Genomic DNA, 7,222 nt, shown 5'->3' with positions numbered 1-7,222 from the left:
TTGTTGTGGTTAAGAGCATTTCGACAATCATCGTGTTGTTCATAGATGCTTCGTTGTCTACATATTCTGTAGACGCAAGGTGGTGGTTTATAGCTGGAGGGACATTATGCAGCTTTAGGGTGCCCCGACTCTGAAAAAACATATACAATACAAATAGAGATTTATCACATCCACCGAATACCTGCGACCCTAGAGTTTCTTAAAATTAACTAGAGGGGACTCTGTCGCTGCGATCGTTAAGCGACCATAGGAATGATGGGTAGTACACACATTTGCTTAGTCTTCGTACTTGCGGGCGGAATTGTACTTGCGGGCGGCAAATTGTACTTGCGGCTCCGTTTATTGCTGTGTTTCGGTTTTGTTTTGAAAGAAACATTCAACCCTTTTGAGCCTCGTGACCCGAGTTGGAAAAGTAAGTCTAAAAGAATAAGGTGGTGAAGCGCAACCACTGAACATTTGCTGTATTTTGTTTCGTGAGAAAACAGCTCCAAGCCACACGAACACACACGGAGCTGAAAGAAGGCCAGAAGTACGAAAATTAAACAAATGTGTGTGCTACCCATCATTCTCATGCTTGTTGAATCGCCGTGCATTGCAGCTCCCATATAAACTAGCGCCAGAGTTCCCTCTTGTGTATATTAGGAATCTCTATGCCTGCGACACTGTTAAAGAAAACGAACATCTCGAAACGTGGGAGGAGAAGCTCGCCTTGGAGGACCTGGACCAACAACGACGTCTAGTCGCCAGGGCCAAGGAGGCAGCGAAGGCCAGAGGGTTCCTGGAATGAGGAGACCTCCCACCTAAGGGGACGCGGAACCTACACCCTTACACCGTTTCGAAAAATAAACGTTCATTCCTCCTCCTCCACATTTCAAAAGCTCTGTTCCCTTCCAGTGCTTGAAGATGTCAGTTGGTGACTTAACGTGGTTTCAGCGCCCATTCGGGATTCTGCGCGCTTTGGTGCTCCTTCAATCTGATTTTTTTTCTTTCTTTCACAATGCCAAGGCGCATGCGCCCTTATAGGTAAAGCGTTGTGAAACGTCTCTTAATCTCTGAGGCTTTTCTTCTGGCTTTAGCGCTTGTCCCGGCCTCTATCGAAAGCCAACCAAAAATGGCCGAGTGATGATAATGATGATGATGATGATGATGATGATGGTGGTGGTGGTGGTGGTGGTGATGGTGATTATGATGATGATGATGATGATGATGATGATGATGATGATGATGATGATGATGACCTCGCATGGATGGCGCTCACCCACAAAGGGGGATGGGTGAAAAGTCGGGCGGCACGAGGCTTCAATTATGAGACTGTGAAACTAAATCAATCTGAAAAAAATAGTTTAGAGATAAAACTTGAAATAATAATAATGTTTACTGAGCAAGCGGGTATAGACAATCTAGGTTGCCTGATAGAAACAACGACAAATTTGACAGCGCCGGAAAGCCTAAATGGTTGATTCTGTTCTGAATGGCACGCGACCCTTCCATAGCGGATCAAAAGGGCAACTGTTGATAACTGCACTAGAGTGATTTCTTCGTCACGACACAAAGGTATACAGTGATTGGTGGTCACTATGACTGCCAAGTATCGCTACGTTTAGGAAAGAGGCTGAAGCGGTGGCGAGGGCTCGAGTGGCACGGAAAAGTGCTATACGGGTCGTTTAGATGACGCACGCGATCCGCCGAAAAATATAGCCACATCCAGCTTCGCCTCCAAAGATGTCATACCACGGACAAATCAATCAGTTGTTGTTGTATGTGGGGTTGATAACGTCCCAAAACCACCATATGATTTTGAGAGACGCCGTAGTGGAGGGTTTCGGAAATTTCGACCACCTGGAGTTCTTAACCGTGCGCCAAAATCTGGGCACACGGGCCTAAAACATTTCCGCCTCCATCGGAAATGCGGGCCGCCGCTGCCGGGATTTGATCCTGCGACCTGCGGGTGAGCAGCCGAGTCCCTTAGCCACTAGACCACCGCGGCGGGGCACAAATCAATCAGTCCACTGAATTGGTGAGTCTTACGTGGTCGCATATTTAGACTTATTCCATGCCTGTAAACAGGCACAGACGAAACTTGCAAGCACTTGCAGCGGCGTCGCTATGAACGCCACACAAACACGGGTGGCGCCCAGCCCAAAATGCTCGCCATCGCTCTCTGTGATCACGTCACAACTTGCACGGCAGCTGCAAAGTTACAATATAGCGCGTGCCTCTAAAATGAACCTACGCGGGTGCCCAGCACACTATACAAGCTTAGTCAAACGGATATAATTCGTTTAGCACGCGTGTGCACCGAGCTAGTCCGGGCGCTCTGGAATTTACTCCCAACCAGGGGACTTTTTCAAGCAACGTTTTAAGAACCAACGCTTCCAAGGAAACTGATGTACACCAGCAATGCCGTATTTGGGAAACGACTGCAATTACAATTTAGCACCGTGTCCAATTTAGCCGTAGCTTATTTCGATATGCGCGGAATGCAACTTCTTTTTTCTTTCGTGTATTAAGTTAGAGCAGCCGTCAATTTCGAAACAAATGTTCCTGTTTGCAGTGAATTGTAACCGCATTTAATTGTTTGCTAATGCTGACAGATGCTCATTTTACCGGCTGCAACAAGAAGCCATAATCGTCGTCTTGGAACGTGACAATCTTCAAATTTACGTCTCTTCCGTTTCATGTCGTGAATGCCATATAATTGTCAGCATACTACGTAGATGTAATACATTTATTTTTTATTAGTTTATTTATTTTTTATTTTTTTAATTATTCTCCGGGCTTTAACATGTGTTATAGAAACGAGTAATGATGCATCCTTGAAAGTGCACTGCGGCAAAACAAAAACCTGACTGAGAGTTAAGCGCTATGAGCCATTGGATACGTTAGTCGTACAATCTATTGCACACCAAAGGGAAGTTCGCGGAAGGGAGTCTCAATCTTATTTGCACTAGATGGTATTACCTGTGGTAAAGCGATTGAAAGATGTAGTTCTAGTGCGCATATATAAAATCAGAGATGTGAGTTCAAAATTCAAGGAATAACAAAGACAGAAGCGTGAATTGTATCGCTGTTTAACCCGGGAATCATTTTCGAACACACACAACTGAGTAAATTTCGCAGAAGGCATAAGACCACGTAAACTTGTGCCTTAGTGTAGAGATATACATTGTTGCTCTCAAATCTTCCTTTCAGTAAGCTTCGTGGCTACGGTCCACCATGGCTATGGTCCTCAGAGGCTAAATACGAGAGTGTGGGTTCGATTCCCGGCCATGGTAGCTACCTTTATACATTGGCGAAATGATGCAAGAACTAATGTCACAACGCGGAACTGTTCGTATGACATCTTTGTTAAATATTCCAGTGTGCGTGCGTGCGTGCGTGCGTGTGTGTGTGTGTGTGTGTGTGTGTGTGTGTGTGTGTGTGTGTGTGTGTGTGTGTGTGTGTGTGTGTGTGTGTGTGTGTTTACTCCATAATTTCTGAAGGGCACGCCCGATATCCAAGAAATTTACTCTGAATAAATATTTATGTTCCTTCCTCATCATAGTTAAATCATTTCGGCTTTCTTTCCGGAACACCAACAGCAGTTTCTCTTACCCTCACCAGTGACCTTCGTACTTCCTCAAGTATTGTCGTTTCGATCAATGTCTCCTGCTGATGTATAGTCAGCAGCAGTGAACTAACCTAAATTACGTTTTTTTTTTGTTCTTCATTCCGTAAGTACGCCTTATTTGGAGTTGCTGTGAATGAATGAATGAATGAATGAATTTCAATTGTGTTTTATATTATTATATTTTATTTTGCTGACCCTAATTTTTGGAATTAGTGCCGATCTGACCGCATTGAAAGTGTACGCATCGATTTTATGCGTTTTCTTTTGATACCATAAATTTTAACGTGTGTTGCGTTAAGTAGCTCATTTCGCAGAAATACCGGCGTCGGTGTTGCTGGTTATGAGCGAAACATAATCACCTTGTCGTTGACCAAAAAATCAAAAATTGTGCAAATAAAATAAAATATAATTTTGCTTGGAGTGAGAATCTAACCAAGGTCGCAGGAAGTATGGCAAGCAGGTGTTCTACCATAGTGCTCGGAAACACTTTGAAAAAAAAAAAGAACATCGTGTTGTGAAAGGCGTTTACTTAGCGCATGTAAAATTGCGTGGCAGATTCTTAAAATCACCTCGAGGCGTCAGAACAATGCGCAACAAGTTGGTGATATTCCCAGCCATTACAAACTGTGCATCTGCACAAATGCACGTGGAGCCGTCCGGACGAGCAGAGGGTACTTCGGCCATTAGCAAAGGGGAGAATAATAGCGTAGTGGGCACTTAGGAACTGGACATCCAGTAGACATTCTAGGATAGTTTAAAACGGCCAATGTATAACACACAACAGTTCCTTTTCTTGCGAAATGGTTGAATCCAATGCGCATAGGACCTGTTTACGCCATTGCGTTCATCTCTTGAAGGCGAAGGAAGATCAGGCATCCTTCAAGTTCTTGAACATACCAAATGTACGGCACATATTGGAAGCTATGTATACAAATTATTTTTGTTTCTAGTTTTTTTTAAACCAAGCGACTAGTTGAAGTGGTATGGCCGTCGACAGCCAATGACATCTCATTTGGTAGTATTTATTTCAATAAAAAAATAAATCAGTGTACTGCTGGTAAATACTTGATTTTCACACCATTCTCGATTATTTCCTGAGCTTGGACCTTCGACGCTAACGCTGCACTTCTGATTTCTGTATTGCTTCGAGTACTACCAGAAATATCATTACATTAACACAACGTGCCAGTTAAAAAAAAATAAGACACTTCAGTTATCATCCTTTTGCTCTTTCGTGCTATTTTTAACCTGTGCTGCATCACCGGCTTGCCAGGAAGCCATGTACCCTGACTTCGACCGTCGTGACGTCCGCGTTGCTAGAGAACATTCAACCGCGGCGTCAACATCTTCGTCATCATCGAATGCGACTTGCGTCATCATTCCGATAGTCATCATGTGCGTGATCGCAGCAGTGTTCTACTACTGGTGCAAGCGGTTTTACCAGCGCTGCTGCTGGGTACGTTTCCAACGAACGTTTTCTATACAGTGAAGTCCTCTGGTAAATTTCTTCCGCCCACTTTCTGTATCGGGGTGGGAGGGCCATGGTATAAAGAAGCGTGATAATGATGAAAACGTACTTTCAGTTTCAACTACCGCATTTTCTCACATAACACCAGCACGTACGGATAGAATGACACTGGTCTAGAGCGCCCAGCCGGCCGCTCCAGGTGGCGCGTGGTGCAAAAATCTGTAAAGACCGACGCCGTCATCATACCAAACATGGACAAACTGCGTGATAGGCCCTCGTGCTATAGTTAAAGCAGGAACGTAAGCTTGTAGTTAATGCTGCGTAGAAGCCGCGGCCAACAACAATATATAGATCACCACGCATGAGAATAATCGAAACATGCCGCCATTTTTTTCGCTTACAGACGCAACACAAGGACCACCCATTGACACTGGAGATTTTACTAAGAGATAAAAGCAATGCTCATAACGATGTACAGAGTAATGTACATATATTACCCCGAAAGGAATTCTGGAGCTCTGAAATGGACTATGCTCCATGGCTGCTTGCATTACCAAGCATTGCATTCTCAGTGGATGGCATTATCAGAAAGAGAGACATGTTCATCCAAGCTGCCCAACAACTAGCGCTTTATCAGATACACATGGGGTATCCAGGGTACATACACATTCACACAGATGGCTCAAGTGCTACAACGTCTTCAACATCGGCATTTATCATACCACAGCTCAATATTTAGGAATCGTTTAAATTATGTCGCATGACGTCATCTACTACAGCTGAGCTCTTCGCTATTCTGTATGCTCTAAAGTTTATAAACTAGGCAGCAGACGCTAGAAAATTGGTACTTTTCAGTGACTCAAAGGCCACATTAAGATCACTCTCCAGTACAAACAGCACAGTAATAAGTGATAGTATGACATACGAAACGCTGAAAGAGCTCACCAAAGCAAAGAAGGCGCAACATGAGATTAAATTCCAGTGGATACCTGGCCATTGCAACATTTTTGAAACAGCTGCCGATGAAGCAGCACGACAAGCACATCGTAAAGACGTTACTGTTTCTTTACCAATTTCGAAAAATGAATTGCGTAGTATTATAAAGACTACAACCTTCAGAATGAGCAAAACTGCTTGGTTTCAACCAAAGTACAAGGAGCTGCGATTTATATCACATCGATCCATTTATTGAATTCAAAATTACGCTGGCAATAAATAAAAGTATGGAAACTCTAATTCACCAACTGAGGCTAGGCACCGCATACACAAAACATTTTTTTTTTTTTTGCACAGAATCGGCAGAGCTGAAACTCCCAAATGCGAATGTGGATTTATAGATGAAGACGTAGTTCACCTTCTCATAGACTCCACATCATGATACGCCGGGACGCCGTATTAAGTCCGAACTATTGGCATTAGACCGCAGACCGTTTAAAACGAAGAAACTTCTGGGCCCGTGGCCTACTGGAGTTTTACAGTCGCACGCTTTAAAAGCATTAACACGTTTTTTTACAAGACAGCGGGATTGCTGACAAGTATTAAGAAATAACGAACTTTCATTTTTAACACATGTACTTATTATGTACAGTATCATGTGACACCCATCATGTGTGTTGTGAAATGAATGACGTTTCGACTATTATGTACACATGAGCGAAGGCATCTTAATAAGGACCAGACGTGTGCTCTGTTGTTTTGTGCTGATGGGCCGAATATTAACTAAAAACATTATCAGAGACTTCATTCATTGACTTTTGAACATTTCCTTACCATTATGTTGTGATATGTACGTATAAGTGTGTCTTTGCATATCTGTGCCCGAGTGTTATATTTTCCATGCACTGCTTTGTATGCTTTGCTTCAACATGCGTGTTCAAGTTTCACTTGACGGCTAAGGAGTAGCTGGCGCCATACTGGTGCGCCAACATCTCCTTATATATCATATAAATAAAAAGCAGATTTTTATATTTGCACATATTTTAAAATCGCACAAATTTCAAAATTGCATCAATTTTGAACATTCTGGTCGCCAATTCATCTCAGTATTCAGCGCTATACCCTAACACCGACTGTTAAGAATGCTGACAAAAAAAAAAAGAAAGAGAACTTCGCACGACCCCTTCAAAGGAGAGAAGAGGGAGACT

Source organism: Rhipicephalus microplus, chromosome 10, assembly GCF_043290135.1.
Source record: "Rhipicephalus microplus isolate Deutch F79 chromosome 10, USDA_Rmic, whole genome shotgun sequence".
Taxonomy (NCBI): domain Eukaryota; kingdom Metazoa; phylum Arthropoda; class Arachnida; order Ixodida; family Ixodidae; genus Rhipicephalus; species Rhipicephalus microplus.
This window is presented reverse-complemented; position numbering follows the sequence as displayed.